The sequence below is a fragment of the Rattus norvegicus genome, chromosome 17, assembly GCF_036323735.1.
Source record: "Rattus norvegicus strain BN/NHsdMcwi chromosome 17, GRCr8, whole genome shotgun sequence".
Classification (NCBI taxonomy): domain Eukaryota; kingdom Metazoa; phylum Chordata; class Mammalia; order Rodentia; family Muridae; genus Rattus; species Rattus norvegicus.
In genome coordinates this window covers 856190-876310 of record NC_086035.1, presented here as the reverse complement: position 1 = coordinate 876310, position 20121 = coordinate 856190, and the positions used below count along the sequence as shown (strand labels likewise).

The 20121-nt window shown below is 42.6% G+C and overlaps 1 protein-coding gene across 22 annotated transcripts in view; it reads right to left on the bottom strand.

Annotated features, from left to right (window-relative positions):
• Positions 1–20121, bottom strand: part of Cdc14b (cell division cycle 14B) — an 88701-nt gene that overhangs the window by 62662 nt on the left and 5918 nt on the right.

Genomic DNA, 20121 nt, shown 5'->3' with positions numbered 1-20121 from the left:
GCTCCCCAACCCACACAACGAAGTGTCACTGCTCTTATCAGACAGTCCTGCAGCTGGGCTCTTGCACCAGAGTTTAGAAATCGCAAGGTAATTTGCAATGCTGGAGTTGGGCAAGAACATAATTCCAGCACTTGGTAGCAGAGTAGAGCAAGGAAGATCAAGAGTTCAAGGTCAGTCTCAGCTAAAGAAAACTCAAGGTTAACCTAAGCTACTGTGAGTATTCCTCAATAAGTAGGGGGCTAAGCTAACTTAACAGGTTAAAAAGTACTTGCCTCTCAATGATGCAAGCCTGAGAACCAGAGTTTAATGCCCAGAACCCACTCTACAAAGTTATCCTCTGACCTTCCCACACATAGCCGGTAGGGCACACACATTTTTAATTAAAAACATGTAGCACTCAGGTCATTTTCTATGTTAAAGGTTTAGGGATAGTATAAAAGCAAAATATTTGATGAGCTTCTTAGTAACCATTCAGTTTTCAGCCTATGTTCTTAATCTCAAAGGAAAAAGTTAACTCACAGGAGAGTTGATCCCACTTTTGTTGACTCTCATATGGTTCTGAGTCTATGGTACTTTATTTCCTCTCCAAATTTTCCCAAACTTTCAGAAAAGCACTGAGAAGTGGAAAGTTGCCAATGCCCTTCCCTTGAATGAAAATGAAAATGACAAATTTTCCTAAAAATGACACATTATTATGACCCCCAAAGTCCTGCATATTCCCTAACCTTATTCTAGAATTTCAGATGTATCAGAATGAGATCATGAAAACACACACACACACACACACACACACACACACACACACACACACACACCAGTATGGGGCAGGGATTCTTTCTATACTTTCTATACTGGGGAGGACTTTTCTAGAATCAAAGCACCATCAGAGAAATCACTGGTAAACTGGTGCATTCCTTACAGTAGTTTTCACAGCAACAAACAATAAGCCAGTCAAGGAAATGCAAAGAATATTCTAAATTCACCAAGCAGATCCAGTTTCAATTATGTTATTGCAAGCATTACAGAAATGCCATTTTAAAGTTTGAGGTTTGTTTTTTTTTTTTTCCCCATTATTGTGTGCGGCAGAGTACCACTCTCTGGGGTCCTTCCTCTCCTGCCACCTTGTGGGTTCAAGTGATCAACCTAAAGTCATCAGGGCTTCATGCAAGCTCCCATACCCATGGAGCTATCTTCCTATCCCCTACAACAGGGCTTTAAGGTGTGCCTTAAAACGTGTGCACATGCAACTACTGATATCTAAGTCAGAAAACTGGTCAGCAGTGGACACAGTTAGAGTAGGTGACCAGCATGAAACAAAGGAGGGTAACAGATTTATGCCTTTTTTACAGCGTTTGAACTTTGGATTACATCTATTCAAAATGGCAACATTTTGAAAACTAAACTTGAAGGCTAATGATGTTTATTCAAAGCTAAATCCTGAATGAGATGTGAAGTACTTCATGAGGCTGCCTGAAGAGGGTCCTCTCCACATACTGAAATCCAAGATTTCACACTGAAATTCCAAGATTTTGGTTTTTGTTTCCTTGCTTGCTTTGTTTTGTTTTGTTTTGTTTTTGGACAGTGTCAGTCTACATACCCCTGGCTGTCCTGGAACTTAACACATAGACCAGGCTAGCCCTTAACCCACACAGATCAGTCTGCCTTTTCCTCCCTGAGTACTGGAATTAAAGGTATGTGCCACCACACCCAGCCTCAGGGATGGATGGATGGATGGATGAATGAGTGAATGAATGAATGACTTTTAAAAATAACTCTAATTACAAACTAAAAGAAGTAGGGTAGCAAGATGTCTCAATGGCTAAAGGCACTTGCTATCAAACCTAATGACTTGAATTCAATTCCTGGGATCCACACCATGGAAAGAACTAATTCCTGAGAATCTTCTAACCCCACAAACATACACGGATGCACACAACCTTTTAATAACAGCCTTTGGGGCCTGTGTGTATACATAGTACTCATCTAGTATGGTCCTAGATTGGGTCTCTAGCAACAACAACAAAAAAGCCCTGGGCTTTGTAAGTTTGCTGGTTTCTTCAGGGCTGAGAAGTAAACCAGTTAACTTGCAACCAACAGCTGCAAGCATTGTCAAGTGAAGGCTGTGCTGGTGAGCCATATCCTGACAGTCTTACACTTACGGAGAACATCTTGGAATTAGTTTACCATGGGAAAACATATTCCTCTGGTAGAAAGGAAGTCTTTTTCCCTGTCACCCTGGGTGTGCTCAACTCCCCCTGTTCAGTATAGTATATGCAGTGTCAGCTTCCACTGACCAAGATCTACCCATACAGAACCAAGGACAAAGCTCCAGCCACTCAATCTCAATGGACAATGTGTCTGTACCTCTAGCCAGTTGCTACCTCTAGTCTACTACCTCTAAGTTCTTACTGTCCCCTCCTTTAGCCTTGTCATGTGACTTCTGAAGTTATGCCACTGACTGAGAGAAAATGTTGACTCCCCCTATCTTTTCTCTTTTGAAGAAGGGGCCCCTGAAGCTTCACTGGATCTACCCAGCATGTGTAAAGTGCTCTCTGGCTATGTGAAAAATTCCAGTCCATATCTACTTTCAGCTGTAGATGCACTTCAGTGAGATGTTGTTTGCCTGTGCAAAAAGCCTGAGTCTGAGCCCCAGTACCAGAGAAAACTGGGCATGGTATCCCACACCTGTAATCCCAGCCCTTGAGAAGTGGAATCAGGAGGAACAGGAGTTCAAGAGCATACTTGGCTACAAAAACGTTGAGGCCAGGCCAGTTGGGGATACACAAGACCTTGTCTCAGGTACAAACAAGACCTTAGTATCCAGCAAAAGCATGGTCCAGTGCTGCTGCTCTTCAGTAAAGGCCTGGAACTCCATTACCAACACAGTGACACAGAGAGAGACAGACAGGCAGGCAGGCAGGCAGGCAGGCAGGCACGCACGCATGCAAGTATGCATGCATGCACGCACACACACATACTCACACAGAGTCTAGCAAGACTAGTATTTCAGATAGCATGTTTGGGATTTAAGTCTGGTTACCTATTTAGTCCCCTCCCAACTCCTTTCTATAATTACCAGTCAATTGGTACCAATCCCATGAATAACAACAGTCTTATATGTAAAATATCACAGTTTGCACAAAGCGAACCTGATCTCTGTGTTCCCTCTCTTTTGTACCTGCTTGCTGAAATGAAAGGTTTGTTTAGTTACTGACAGCTTTACAGATCTTCTGATTGAAAACTGGCTTTCAGTATAACCAGAGCAAGGGTAAATGTATTATTAAACTGCCTTTTATTCATGATTTTTCAGAAGCAGTGTTAACAAAACAACAACAACAGTCCTAAAAGCTGGGCATGCTTGTCACTGATGTAAACATATTATCTAGAGAGAGAATCTACACTGAGGAGCTGCCTCTGGCAGATGGTTTTCAGTTAATAAGAAAGCAGGCTGAGTAACCAATGAGCACCTTAGTGATGAGTTTGTTTGACCGGAAGTTTTAAGCTAAAAAATGAACCTTTTCTCGCCAAGTGGCTTTTGGTCATGGTATTAATCACAGCCATAAACATCTAGCTACAAACTGGCTGTGATGATGCACACCTTTAATCCTGGAGTCTGGCAAATCTCTCTAGTTTGAGGCCACTGACTCAAGACAGGGCGTGTGGGCAGGTCACATGACCATTGGCACAGTGGCCAGAGCTGACCTAGGGATAAGTCACAGAAGAGACAGACTGGGCACTTTAGGCAGATGGATGCTCATCTAGGGTTATAAGCCAGGAACTTTGACAAATTCTTATTTTTCTATGTAAGTAATAATAACTCCAGAGGGGAAAAGGATGGAAGTCAATACTTACCTCACTTCAAAACAAAGATTTGCCTGAAGGAACATTTTGAAAAAAACAAAACAAAAAAAAAAAACAAAAACACTTCATTTCAGACCCTCTTTCTCACAGGAAACCACCTTTCTCACAGAATTTTTTTCATATTAACCTAGGTAAAACATGGGTGTATAAAATAAGTGCAAATCAAATAAATACATACTGGTAAATCTGGAGGAAAAGTAATTTTAAGCAATTCTTCGGCATACGTGTAAATTTCACTATTCAAGACTAAACCCAAGTTACATATTAATAAGATGGATGTGCTTCTTTACATTCACATAAAGAATAAATTTTTGGTGGGGGTGATAGTGGTGCATACCTAAAGGTATGTTAAAAAAACCCAGCACTGGAGGGGAGGGGGGGGCAGAGGAAGTTGGATCTCTGTGACTTTAAGGCCAGCCTGGTCTGCAAAGAGAGTTCCAGAACAACCAGGACTTTACACAGAGAAACCCTGTCTTCAAACAAAAGAATTTTGGGGCAAATAATTTGATACTTCAGGGCACAAAGAATCTGAAAGATTTCTTCGGAGTTCATTAACATTTTGATTCTACAGTCTTTGGTGCTGAGAACACACACCATTTTATATAAATATATAGTACAAATGGCATAAGTTCAAAGTGATTTCAGAAACTGCCAATGCTGTCCCAATCTCAAGGCAAAACTCATTCGAAGATTTTTGTTGAACAGACCCAAGTCGGCAATTTTTAAAGTCAAACATTCTACCAGAACACAATCATCCAGCGACAGACAATTTGACACGTGTGCTGAGGGTGGGAGCAGAAAATATTACTAAAAGTCTTTGCTTTCCATAATTAAACAATGTTTCTGGGAGAAAAGAGAACTGTGTGTGCAGTAAACCCCTGCAATCTGAGGTGCTCCTTGCAGTGTTGGTTAGTGCTGCCCATGGAGAGGCAAGCGCAGTAGACATAAGCAAGGACCACCAGCAACACCTCACAGTCACTCTGGTTTGACTTTGAATCAATATTTGCTCGCTGCACATTTTAGAGACGTTTTACTATTGCTATCTTTTTTTTTTTTTGCTAACCCCCCACATTCAGTCACCAGCTCTATAAGAGTTTGCACCCACAGACTAGAAAGCTGAGCCTTTCCTTATTAGAAGAAAGGTTTTAATTATACTTTATCTCCTATGTTTAAAGTCTCTCAAAACAACGATTTGGACAAGTCAGAATTCTAGGCCATTCTAATAATTTTCCTTTAGGAAAATTCAGTGATTTAAAAAACATCACCATGCTAATATTGTGATGCTTTTCTTCTGTGGCGCACACAGATTAATGCATCAACATTATTTTTTTTAAATGAAAACTGGGACAAAAGACTTGAAGATAGTTAACAAAAGAAAATAAATGGCCTGTAGCTCGTGAAAAAGAAGTACTCAAAATCAGAGCAATGCAAATTACTCTGATGCAATGCAAAATACAGTGAAGTAGCACTTCCCGTCCACTAGAATGGCTAAAATTAGAAATACTACTACTTGTTGGGAAAGAAATAGAGCCATGAGTATATGCCTATACTCCTAAGAACCATAAAATAATATTAATGTCTGTTAACACAGAAAAAGTGTCAAAGTGGGAGCCTGACCCTCCTGCAGACAAGACTTCCAGGTAACAAAGGCTTCAAAGGAAAACTGCAGGCAGGGAAAGAACGCCTCCCTGGGCTCAGACCTAAAGCTGATTGACTATAGCCATGTCCCGTAGGTCATAGATTAATCAGGCTCATTATTCTGTGGAATTTTAAGAAGCCCCTTACCCAACAATGTCCTTGGGACTTTCCAAACACCTGCCCTAACCCAAATTGCAAAGAACACAGTGTTTCTTAACCTAACTTGATAATGTTGACTGATCTTGGATCCACTTTCTCCTCATAGCACACACCACACGCACACACACACACACACACACACACACACACACACACACACACACACTCCTTTGTTTTCCTTGGACTGGTTTAGTTTTGCTTCGGTCCTCCCAAGTCCCCTTTACCAGAAGGATAATCCAACTCCGTGCCTTTCTCAGTCAACTTGACATAAACCTGGAATCACTTGGGCAGAAAGACCTCAACTGAAGAACTGTCCCAGTCGGATTGGCCTAAGGTATCTGAGACATTTCTTTAAACCGCTGATGAATGTGGAAGCTCCCCACCCCTGAGGGTGCCATCCCTGGTCTGTGTAAAAGGGTGGCTGAGCAAGCCCCTTCATGAAGTAAGTCCCTCTGTGGTCTCTGTTTCAATTCCTATTTCAGATCTCGCCGTAGGTCATCCCTACGGATGGTGCACTGTGACATGTAAGTGAAATAAACCTTTTCCTCCTCCCCAAGCTGCTTTGGGTCATGGTCTTATCATAGCAATAGAGAGGCAAACTAAAACACTCTTGAACCAAACCTAACCTAACCTAACCTAACCTAACCTAACCTAACTCCTAACCTAACCTAAGCTAACTCCTAACCTAACCTAACCTAACCTAACTCCTAACCTAACCTAAGCTAACTCCTAACCTAACCTAACCAACCCCTAACAAAGAGGGAGACGCAGGAAAGACGCCTCCATACCTTAGAGCCCCATATGCTAGTGTGAGGGTGGAAACTGCAAGTGAGTCAAGAAGACACCCAACATTGACTCTGGCCTCTACACCCACCTTCAGGCTCAGCTATACACAAGTGCACACACAGATACACACAAAACCCCACAGAAATGGTTGGCAATTTCTTTCTTTCTTTTTTTTTTTTTTTTTTTTTTTGGTTCTTTTCTTTTTCGGAGCTGGGGACCGAACCCAGGGACTTGCGCTTCCTAGGCAAGCGCTCTACCACTGAGCTAAATCCCCAACCCCAGCAATTTCTTCCAAGTTAACTTTCACTTTGACCTCTACATATATACCCAAGAGAAGTTCCAAGTGTCTACAAAATATTCACAGCACCTTTATCATAGACAACAACTGGAAGCAATCCGAGACCATCAGTAAGAGAGCAGACTCCCCAGTGGAACACTATTCCAACCAAAGAGAGCAAGTGCATGATGCTCAGACAAACACCTACACCTTTGAGCTCAAGCAGAGAAGCTCGCACTGCAAGCTTCTGTACACAAAAGTTCAACTGCAGGCAAAACTGGCCCAGACAGAAATTGACGTGCTCATGGAGTGGGTATGGGACAAGGAACCCCATGGAAAGAAAGTTCAGGGCAGTGGCTCATGAGTATATATGCTTGATAAACTCAAACTTGATTGATTGTATGTAAGCTGTATTTAAAGGAGCCAGAGGTAAACAGATAGCTTAAGAAGGAATCTCAGGGGATGGAGAGTCAGTTCATCAGTTAAGAACTGTACTTTTGGGGGCTGGAGAGATGGCTCAGTGGTTAAGAGCACTGACTGCTCTTCCTGAGGTCCTGAGTTCAAATTCCAGCAACCACATGGTGGCTCACAACCATCTGTAATAAGATCTGATGCCCTCTTCTGGTGTGTCTGAAGGCAGCTACAGTGTACTCATATACAATAAAATAAAATCTTAAAAAGAACTGTACTTCTGGGGCTGGAGAGGTGGCTCAGCAGTTAAGAGCACTGACTACTCTTTCAGAGGTCCTGAGTTCAATCCCAGCAACCACCATCTGTAATGAGATCCAATGCCCTCTTCTGGTGTGTCTGAAGACAACTACAGTGTACTTATATATAATAAATAAATAAATAAATAAATAAATAAATAAATAAATAAATAAATAAAAGAGATGCACTGCTCTTGCAGAGGAACTGAGTTTGGTTCCCAGCAGCCACATCAGGTGGGACATAACCACTTGCAACACCAGTTCCAGGGAATCTAATGTCCTCTTCCCGCCTTCAAGGATACCCACATGAATATGGGAAGTACCAAACAAACACACACACATACACATAAACTAAAAAAATTAAACTGAAAAAACTAAAAGAATCTTCACTACTTTGGACTGGTGAAGAAGTACTAACAAAGTGTTCTATATTAAACACAATGAAGAGTAATCTTAACATAATTACCTTAAGATTATATTGCAACCTAAAATTAGAAAAGAAAATGAGCTTGGGATGCAGGAAGTCAGGGGCTGGCTCTCCAGAACTACCTAAAACTGGTGTGAGATATAAACCTATAATCCCAGCACCTATGGACAGCATAGGTAGAATTAGAAGTTTAGGGTTATCCTCAGCTAAGTCCAAGGCTAGCCTAGGCTACAAATGCCCTGATACAAAGATTTACCAGAAAACACAGTAATTTTAAGATATTTCAGTATTTTTATCCGCCAGGTGTGGTGGTATGTACTCTTTTTTTTTTTTTTTTTTGGTTCTTTTTTTCGGAGCTGGGGACCGAACCCAGGGCCTTGCGCTTCCTAGGTAAGCGCTCTACCACTGAGCTAAATCCCCAGCCCCTGTACTCTTAATCCCAGCTCTTGGGAGGCAGAGGCAGGTGGATCTCTCTGAGTATGAAGCCAGTCTGGTTCCAGGACAGTCAGAGCTACAAAAATAGAGACCTGTCTCAAAATAAAAATAACATTTTTACCTATTTTCAGTCAAAACTGTTTACTCAAAATAATAGTAGTAATAAAATTTATAAGGCAGGAACTGTGGTGCTGAGGTCTCGAAAAGGAAAGTTTAAAGAAGCCAACTGTTCTCTGGGCAGCGGTGGATAGGGGACAGCACTGATACTCGGCTAGGACCTAGTCCATGCTACACTCCCAGAGCTTCTAAACCATTTTTCCTGAGGACTATCTGCTCTTCCTGACATGTTAGCCACATTTATATATGTACCTATTTACTATCTGAAAGGTAAACTAGATTAAAAATACGGAGACAAAGTGGCTCTGCTGATGACTTGCCATAGAGCTCCATCTATACGGGCTTTGCTCCTTAAAACTCCACTTTTGAAACTGTCCAGCATGGCTCTCTGCTGAGATGGTGCCTGTGCCTACTCTGCTTGTTGGCAGCTCTAGTGCATAGCAGCAGGCTTATAAGCAACAGGTCTCTCAGTTCTAACTTATAACTGTTGAGAAGTGAGAGACCCACAGCCTTGTGGAGGCCTGAGTGGCATGAGTCTTGACTCCCCAGCACTAAGCCTCATAGCTTTCTTTAGACATATTCTGTATGTCTTAGTTAGGATTCCCATTGTTGTGAAGAGACACCATGACCAAAGCAACTCTTATAAAAACAAAACAAAACAAAAAAACCCATTTGATTGGAGCTGGCTTAGTTTCAGAGGGTCAGTCCACTATTAAGTATGGCAGTGTACCAACAGACGTGGTGCTGGAGGAGCAAGTTCTACACCTTGATCTGAAGGCAGCAGAAGGGGACTTTTTCAGGCAGCCAGGAGGAGACTCTGATTCCACATTGGGAGTAGCTTGAGCTTATGTATGAGACCTCAAAGCCTGCCCCCACAGTGACACAATTCCTTCAACAAAGCCACACCCACTCTAACAAGGCCACACCTCCTAATAATGCAAATCCCTGAGCCAAGCATTCAAACACATGAGTCGATGAGGGCCAAACCTATTCAAAATCACCTGGCACAGATTCACAACAGGCACTCAGCCATCAGCTGTTTAATGACCTGAAGGAAAGACAAACTGAACAAAAGGAAACCCTAACAGAGTCCATCCTGGTCTAAGCACTAGACTCTCGAACTTCTCAGTGTCCAGCAGTCACCCCCACTTCACCATAGGGAGGGTCACAATCTTGGCAGGAATGGAAATAGTCTAGGGACACTGTGCCCCTCCCTTTGGCTATCAGACTATATATTCCAAGAAATTGGGATTTCCCCAGATATTCCACGTTGAGAAAAGGGAAACACTGAAGTCTGGTGACAGCCAGGAGGAACTCTCTGATAATCAAACTGTCTTCTGGGAGGTATTGGAGCCTGGCCGATGATAGGTGGGACCATACCTCAACCAGGGTTGCCTAGTCTGGAACTTCCATAGATCCACCTGCTTCTGCTTCCAGAGTGCTGGAACTGAAGGTGTGCACCACTATGGCAACTCCGACACCTGTTTAAACCCAACTTCCCCATCAGAACCCTAGAACTCGGGATGGGCACTGCATCTCGTCTCGATGTGGCCACATTAAATCAATTTATTTTCATGTTTTTCACTATGCCTGGTTTATGCCCCTACTAAGAACGGGTGGCCAAGGCTGACTCCTCAGGGCAGCCCCAGACCTAACAAATGAGGTAACAGCAAAAAGCCTCAAGAGAGACAAAGCAACTGCAATGTCATTTGGCTGTGACATCTGGGTAATTCCAAGCTCTGACCCCATAGAACTAGCCTATTCTGTTAGAAGTGACTCAGGGGTGGAACATGTGCAGACACAGCAAGGACTGAGGAAAAGCCTCTCTGTTCTTTGACACGGGGTCTCAGCCTGACCTTGGATTCTGAGGTTCGTCTCTAACTTCCCGGTGCTGAGTAAAGGCATGCACCACCTTAACTGGCTGTTGCAGTGCTCAGGATAGAATTCAAGGCTTTGTGCATGCTGGGCAAGCATTACTGACTGTGCTTGCCCTCAGCTCAGCTCATTTCTCTCCTTTCTCATTATTGCATCTCAGCATGACTTCTGTGAATGCCTGGTGGGAAGTAATTAAGTAGCGCAGGGAAGTGAATTCCACACCAAACTGCCTATTTTGGATGAGATGATATGCAAGATTTTTTTGTTTAAGAGGACAAGGTGGGTTAGGGGCAGTGAAATCCACGCAAGTGAGCTTCCCCCCAAGCTTGTGTCTTGAGAACACGATACCCAGCAGAGTGAGCAAGTGGGGAGCCCTGTATCATCAGTCTACATGGCCAAGCTGTGCTGCTCCGCCAGGCACCTGCACCTTTACTTACAGGTCACTTAATTACAACTGATTTCCCTGTAGTGTTATTTAGCTCCCTGCCACAGCCTCTGTGCTGCATCAGCTCCACAGGAACCGGGAAGTCAAAGCTTCCTAAGACAGACTATGCATGCTTTGATTTTTTTTTTTTTTTGAGGAAAAAAAACTCTATATATGCTGGGCAGTGGTAGTGCACACCTTTAATCCCAGCACTTGGGAGGCAGAGGCAGCTAGATCAAAGTTCCAGGTCAGCCTGGGCTACACAGAGAAACCCTGTCTCAAACAAACAAACAAACAAACAAACAAACAAACAAACGTTCTGTATATTTCTCAAGTTGATATGACAATATGGGGATAGCCCATGTGAAACATCTCCTGACACCTGAATTGTGAAGATCTCCTGACACCCAGCAACACCCAAGAAGCCATATATTCAAATAATACCAGATCCAAGGGCTTGTGGTATGCGTAACACCCACCCACACACAGATGCACAACAAATAAGGGTAATTAATTTTTAAAAGAGGAAACATGAAAATTGTATGTATTTGGTACTGGGGATTGGACCCGGAGTCTTGAGCATGCTAAACAAGTGCTCTACCACTGAGCTATCCATAAGCTCTCTTTACTCTGATATCAAGTTGTTAAGGCTTTGTAACTTCCAACTCTTGTCCCCACTGTTGCTCAGACTTGTCCCTGAAAAAGGCAAATATTTCTAAATTACTAAGGTTGGTTTTATCTTTTTTCAGTGGTTCTCAGGCAGTACCATCAAGTGTGACCAGAAAGCTGACACACATTACTATGTTAAGAACCCAGAATAGTAACTGCACCCTTAGTCCAGAGAACAGGCTTAAAGGGCTAGGTAAGATGAGAAGAACTAATTAATCCAGTAAATTCTAAAGCTGCCAACCAATATTCAGTAGGCTAAGGAAAAAAATTATCTCTCATGCTTCCCAAGTCAAGGCTTCAGTCTCTGAATCCAGATCCCAGGAGAAAGCTTCAGCTTTGTTCAATTACACAACTGACAGGGTGAGCAGTAACAAGTTTATTTTCCCTGTACTAAAAAAGAATGAACTCTTCTGAAGAAACAAGGTACCGTGCAAGGCTTCGGTCAGTAGAAGACGTCCCCTCCTCGCTGGCTACATGACTTCATACAGGGCTATGTATGACACACGGCCCACCACAGTCCTGAGAGGTTAAACACAGGAGGCGTCCATCTTACAGTAGTCCCAAGAGTTCCTAACAGAGTTATCTGCTTGTTAGAAAATAGACTTAAGGTTGGCTTCAGACCCTCACACACGCTCCATTTAGCTGAGAACAATGAGTTCCTGGAAATGGAACTTGACTCTGTATCTGCTGAGTCTCCATGGAGACCCATTCCTGGCATTGCACCTTGGCAATGGTTTGATTCTTCCAGTCTTACCACATTCACCACAGTCAGGATCTGTCTACCCATCAGCCTTCTGGATGTTCCTCACACAACTGTCAATAGAACCTTAAAGCCACAGAATAAGTCCTTATTGCCTACACGTCTTTACCTTGATTCTTTATGCACCTAACAGAAGACTTCATAAGCCTCAGACACGCTGTTCTTATTAATCACAGCTGATTCTTCAGCCTAGCTAACCAGCATCGATTGTTCCAAAAGCCAAAGGTTTTTCTTCAGAGGCTCTGGTTTCTTGTTAATGACACCTGATTCTTCAGCCCCAAATGACTAGAATCTGCAGACTGGTTTTTTCCCTCTCCCTCCTTCCCCGGAATGCACTGTTGTGTAACAGTTTCCTGCAGGATCCATATTGGACATCAGATCCTGCAGGGAAGCTTTTAAAAACAAGAAAGTAAAAGGCAGACAGTTGGTGAAGCTCACATCTTTAATACATCTGCACTCCGAGGCAGAGGCAGGCAGATCTCTGAATTCGAAGTCAGACTTGTCTATATACAACGAGAGTTCCAGAGAAACCCTGTGTCAAAACAATGACAACAACAAACAAACAAACAAAAACCCAGGAAGTCCCCGAAACTGAGCATATTCACTAGACCCCTCTCTACAAGAGTAATAAAGAAGTAATAAAGAAATCTCAGACAAAGTGAAGCCAAGCTGCAAAGACTCTCACACAAACAAAGCTGCAAAGAAGACTAAACCCAGATAAGCTGCCTGGCAGAAGAAACCAGCTGAGGTGCCTAAAAGAGATTTGGCCAACTGAGGCACCTGGAAAGAACACTCTCCAACTTATTTGAGCTGCTGGCAGGCTATGTTCATGTGTTCCAGATTGCTGTGTACATAAGTAAATTCACTCATACTGGAATGGGCCTTGGTGATGCAGCCCCTTCCAGTCATTTCTGCCTAAGGACTTCAGCCCCCATTATCATTCTAAGTAGGAGTCCTTAACTCAAAGCTTCAATTAGAAAATTTAATAAACATGCCTGCAACCCCTGGACTAGACAGTCTTAGGCAGGAGAATTATAATTTTGAGGCTAGTCTGAGCTATATAAGTCATACTCTTTCTCACGATAAAAAATTAATGAGGTGGAGGGTCCAAGAGAATGTTACTTCTCAAATTATCTCACATCTTCATTTTAAAAATTATCAAAATGTTTTAATTAAGGAAAAACTCCTGAGGAAATACATCTGAAATCACAGCACCCAGACAGTGGCAGAAGGATCAGAAGTTCAAGATCACTCTTGACTATCTATCTAGTAAAACTGGAGCTAGCCTGGCCACTTGAAAACTGCCTCAAAAATTAAATGAAAAGTGACAGAATAAACAAATAGTTCCTGCTCTAGAGAGAAAATAAGAAAAGATTGTAGTCTGCTGCCAAGGCTGACAGCCTGAGTTTGATTCTCCAAGACCTCAGGGCAGGGCATAACTGTCCCCTGCATGTGTGCGTGTGCTTGAACTAAATTAAAGTAACATAGCTGAGTGTGGTGGCAAACACCTTTAACCCCAGCACTCAGGAATAAGAGGCAGGCAGATCTACAATTGAGGCTAGCCTGGTCTACAAAGCAAGTTCCAGGCCAGCCAGGGACACATAATGAGACTCTGTCTCAAAAAACACTTTTTAATTAGGGAGGCGGGGAGGGCAGGAGGGCAGGAGGGAGGGAAGGAGGAAAGAAGTAAGGGAACTCTGGAAAATCCAGCTCTAACTTCCAGGTATCCCATCATCCCAAGGCATCCAATGCAGACAGCACCAGTCACACCTTTCCCAGGTCCCTTGCTGAGATCTCTGCTGCAGTTCTCCTGGCAACCAAGGCAAGGATGAAACTGGAAAATGCATCCAAATGTGTCCTGAATTTGTTCTTTAGGCCCTTTCAGATTCAGTGATCTAAAATAAGAACACATTGACCATGGAGCTGAAGTCTACACTCAGTTGTGTTCCTACCTCACAAACTAAGCTTTGCTGATGTTCCAATACCAAAAGGGGAAGAAATGCACCCTAGGATGATTCACTCTCACCTATGAGGCACTTCCAACAAGCTACTTAGTACTTCAACAATAAACTCCAAATGCAGTTTGAGAATATCTTTCATAGAGTTAAGAACATAATTTGAATTACATCACACATTCTTGTCAAAGCACTTCTCCTTCAGCACCCTAAAAGAATGTGAAAGTTGGGGTGCTTTTCACCCAAAACACCAAATGTGGTTACTGAAATATTTAGCAATTTAATAATCTGTGGCTTCTTCCACGAGCAACTTGGGGAGGACGGCTTATTTCATCTTACATTTCCAGATAACAGATCACTGAGGGAACTCAAGGCGGGGGCCTGGAGGCGGGATCCGAAGCCATTCAGCTGTTACCTGTCTTCACTAGGATGACTAATCTACTGCTCTGTGTTCAACGATAAGGGATGCTTTCTTCCACATTAATCATTAGCCCAGAAGAAGTCGCACACTCATACCCACAGGCCAATCTGATGAATAGCCATTCCCTATTCCCTTGTGTCAAATCAAATCAGAACAAAAGTAAAACATAATATGACTTTTTTAAACATGAAACATCACACAGACACACAGACACACAGACACACACACACACACACACACACACACACACACACACACACACACCATTAAAATGGATCCTTTTTGCCAAACACTGGGGAAAATAACTGAAATCATGTGGGAACTGTCAAGTGACACGTCAAACATAAAACTGTCTCAAACTGATATTTTAAAGAGAACAAAGCCACGTGGTTAAGTCCTTGTTAGCTGTCTTCTCTGAGATGACTAAGAATCCACTGCTCCCCCTGTTCAGAGAGAGGGCCACGCTATTATAAATCTTCCAGTCCTCTGCCCCCTCCCCCTCAGTAATAAATACTTGCTCATTGCAATTGTGTGATAAATTCTTATTGAACAGATACATTCATTAATTCCATAGAATAATCCATACAGAAGAGCAAAATTCAGAGAATGATTCAGCAGAGATGGTCCTAAAATAGAGAGCTTTGCAGAATCCGAAATTTGTAAATGATATTAAAGCATTATGGATTGGGTATAAAAAGATCAATGTCGTAAACTGCACAGCAGAACTGAGAGTAATTTCACTTTCAAATGAGAACCTGAAGGAACAACAAATTCCAGTGACATCAGGAACAAGATGTTTTGCTTTTGTGAAAAGTAGGCTGCCAACAGAATTTTAATGGGATAAAAGTGAACTACCTGGGAAGTCATGAAGTCATGCGTGATGCTGGTCTAGAATTAATTCCAGGGCAGCTTTCCTCTGCTTTCCAGACAGAGGGACTAAATCTACTGACTGGTGAACAATGCACCCTCTAAGAGAACTGCTCCTCTGGTATAAATAATACTAAGAACTAGAAAGAACCAGACAGAGCTAGAGCAATGGCTCAGTGCTCAAGATCAGAGAACCTGTGTTCCCAGCACCCACATGGTGGCTCACAATCGTCAAACTGCAACTGAGGGGATCTGATGGCCTTTTCTTATCTCCTCAGGCTATCAAATATATAGGGTCCATTTCCACGAAGGAAAAACACACATTTCTTCTAAAAAAAAGAAGAAATATATAAAAAAAATTACTGAAACACATTATTATATGCATGGGACCACTGGCTCCCTTAGCTTGAAAATCAAAATAAATTAGAATACTTAAAAAGATGTGAGTAATATTGTAGTTTTGTGGTAGAGCTTGTCAATCATACAAGAGGCTCTGGGATCCATCCCTAACACCCAACTTGATTTCCTGTATGAACTCAAAACATATCATAAAAGCCCTTCCCCGAGCCCCAAATTCAAACTAGCATTTCATGAAATTTCCCTCATGCTTCATGGAATAAACTATGCAAACCTGCCAGGTAGGCATAGAAATGCCTAGAAAGCAGCAAGAGCTATTTATTTTAAAGACCCTCTCTCAAAACAAACCAAAAAGAATAGCTGTTATATCAGTTAATTGTAAATATTAATTCAGGAATCACATTTTAAGTTCTTCAATTTTTAAAGACAAATTTTGGTACTACCAAAAATATCCACCACTTGGCATTCGTAATAAAAAATACCCGGAGATCACAGTTGGTATTATGCCTACCCAGAAATCAACTCCTCTCTTCATAGGAAGAGCAGACTGAGCTTCAGTTGTAAACAAAGTGATCTACAGTCAGAGCTGATTGTCACCGCAAACTAAACCAAGGACAAGCAGAAACACACAACCAAGAGCCACAACTCACACATTAGGTTTTACTGTGTAAAAGTATCAGAAAGAAGCACAAAGTAGCCAAGGATCTGACTACCTTTGTTGGTGCAGTATTCATGAAAAGCAAGAGAGAGGGGCGGGGGGGTGGGGGGAGTTAAAATTTCCATCAAAACAGGGCCCAGACGAAATGTAAGCATCACACTTCAAGAGCCCTGACTTTGAGGGCCAGTAAGATGGCATAACTTGTTGTAAAGCCCAAAAGACTGAGTTCAATACCTGGGACACACAATGTGGAATGAGAAAACCAAATGTTCATGCATGTGCACACGTGCACACACACACACCTTTGAGAAGGTTAAAATCAGTTCTTAAGATTTATTTCTAATTTTTAACTATGTGTCTTTGTGTACATAGGTGTGTGTATCAAATGTGTGCAGGTTCTGAGGAAGCCAGAGCTGAAGTTGTAAGAACCTAGCCTGACATAGGTGCTGGGAATCGTCCTAAGTGCTGAGTCTCTCTGCCCTGTTTTTGTAATCAGCTTTATTTTCTGGAAGTGTTTTTCTACAATAATCTCTGCATAATATTGAAGCCAGGTCACCTAATAACAAGACAAAAAACCCACTAGAAACTATGGGGGCTTGAGAGCACCCCAGATTCTAGTCCCAGAACCCCACAATATTCTGTGCCTCCTGGTCCAGGGGATCTGACACCTACTTCTGGCCTTGGCAGACACAGTGCTCATGCACATACAGACTCCAGTTCTCTGTGTCTAGCACAGTTTCTTCACTTTCTGATCCTGCTTATACAAGTGGTAAAGGTGCCTTCTAGGTGACAAATAGCTTTGAGATGTTCACATAAACAATATGTCCAGTTCTTTGCTCCCAAAATTAAAAAGAAAAATTCCAATAGAAAACATCTTGGAGGACTGACTTGGGTGAAAAATATTCTGCAGCTAGGGTATGAAGGAAAATAAAATGCTGTCTACCAAAATGAACTTTCCCAGCACTTTTATGTGCAGATTTAAAAACATAAATTGTTAAACCTTAGCCAAAATAATGAAGTCCTGTTGTGGGTTGTCCTGATGTTTGTATTCTGATGTTAATTCTGCTTCCTCAAGAGGGGTTGCCCTCTTTAAGATGGTTGTGATCTACCATGGTTGTTGCTGGGAACTGAACTCAGGACCTCTGGAAGAGCAGTCAGCGCTCTTAACCTCTCCAGCCTGGATTGTGTGTTTTTCCCATGGGCTTATTGGGGTTGGAAATTACAGCAACAAAGTACATCTTTAATTCTAGCACTTGTGAGGCAGAGGCAAGAGGAACTCTGTGAGTCTAAAATCGGCCTGGTCCACTTAGTAAGCTCCTGGCCAATCAGGGCTACATAGGAATACCCTACCTCAAATAATATAAAAACAAGGCATTAATTCGGGGCTGGGAAGATGACTGAGCAGATAAACCTGCCATTTAAGTTCAATCCTCATAACTGGTATTCTAGAGTCTCCCAAGTAAGAGAACAGGCTCACATAAGTTCTCCTCTAACCTCATACATAAGAGAGTATGTGCACTCACACACACATCAATGTAAAGAAAAAAATTTAACTCATGATAAATTTTTAAAATCTATTTCTAGCTTTTGACCCTCACACATAGCATGTCTCTGCTACCATGAGGTAATGGAAGGGCCTCTGTTATCCATGTCTGTCGTAGAATGCCCCTACCTCACCCCTGTAAACAACCCCAGATCAAAGCACTGAGTGGCTATCTGTGGAATACTAAGACATGCTAGGGCACAATCACGCTTGGAATTAACAATTCTGAAGAAATGATCGTTGGCTCAGTATCTAGTTTTGCTTTCTAAAACCTTCTACCTGTGGCTTCTGCAGGAAGCTTCTGCATTAAGACACAGTAAACTAACAACCTCTAAGCACTCCAGGATACCAGCTCAGATGTGAAACCAGAGCTTTGGTGTATTAGTGCTCTTTGAAGTCTTTAAAGGACACTCAAGTGCCTCTGAAGGCTGGCCTCATGGCTGACTCTGATGCATCCTGTGCCAGCAGTGTAGCAGCTGTCAGCACAACAGCACTCACTGCCTCTGTGCTGATTCACAGACTGGGAGGGGACTGTGGCTTCTCAGCTGGGAGGAGCTTTCAAGCATAATGACCTCCACCTCATTGCTGTCACCTGGTGTCACTACACCATTGTTACCTAGGTAATGAAGCCTCAATCCAGACATTTGGAGACCAGGTCATGCATGTTCCCAATGCTCCCTTTACTTCATCTTTGATACACTACAGAATCAAGGCTCCAAAAAGTTGTAACAATCGGTCTGGGCCCAGTCCAAGTGACTAGCAGGGACCAAGTAAGGTTCCTCCCGAGTACTTCAGCCTTCCATAAGCTTGGTCTGAGACCTCACTCTTCAAAACCTGCCCCGTGGATTTCAAGCAAAGCACACGCTTACCACCCTCTCTCTTTCACCCTCGCCCTCCAAGTTCTGTTTTCTCAACACAAAAACAAACACAGGAGAACAGAGATGTACTGGTAACATGTCTGTATTTCTTGCACCTGAAGACATTATTCAATGGGTGTTGTTGAATAAACGACATGTCTGAAAGTTGGGCCTGTGAGTGTGGTCAATTTGGGAAACAGCACTAGGCAGAGAGGACCTGCATATTGTTTTTGTGTTGTGTATTTGTCCAACTCCACTAATTTTTCAGTTCAAAATTCAATTTGCAGGTACCAGCCACCAAGAGACCATCATCACATGCCTGCTTGCCTAAGTTGGACATTGCCTGGTAAATGTCCAACATGCCAAGTAATTTAGAGAGATGGCTCAGCAGTTAAGAGCACTGACTGCTCTTCCAAAGGTCCTGAGTTCAAATCCCTGCAACGACATGGTGGCTCACAACCATCTGTAATGAAATCTGATGCCCTTTTTGGTCTGTCTGAAAACAGCTACAGTGTACTTATATATAATAATTAAATAAATCTTCTTAAACACACACACACACACACACACACACACACACACACACACACACACGGCTGGGAAGATGGATCCATGAATAAACTGCTTGCTGCCCAAGCTGATGGCCTGAGTTCTAGGACTCACACAGTAAAAGAAAAAAACTAGCTCCTGCAAGTTGTCCTCTGTCTGTCATATGTCCACCCACTCCCAAACAAATGCACAACCCCACACACGGGAGAAATGATTAACATAATTTAAAATGCTAAAAACTGCACACCCACAAAGCACCTTTCCTATAACTCACAATCAGAATTTTTCCAGAACCGTCATCGACATGCACCATGCATGGCCTTCTACCTACATCCTAGGAATTCACAGCGTGGTTTTGGCTCAGCTCTCTCCAAAATCACTTTTGGGCCCAGAGACAGACAATGACCACTGACTGGTGATTCCCTGGCTTTAGGACTGGTCCTGCACCACTTTCCCCTCACCTATTTGCCTGGCCACTCTAGACCCATAAAAGAAATAACATTTGAGGCTTAACTCTTTGCCTGTGTGTGGGGTGGAGCTGCCAGAGTTAGAAGATGCATAGAGCTAGGAACAGAGAAGTGAAGACGAGTTCACAGGATGCAACAAATTCCTGCAGGAGCACAGGGCAGGAGGAAGGACAGACGGACATTTTGAGGAGCTTTGGTTCCTGAAACTTGGCCACCTCAGCTACAACAGAAGCAATGGAAATGGATTTATTTTGTCCTCTGTGTTCTGTGTAACTGTATCTCCTCTTCTATCCAGAAAAATACACTTCCAAG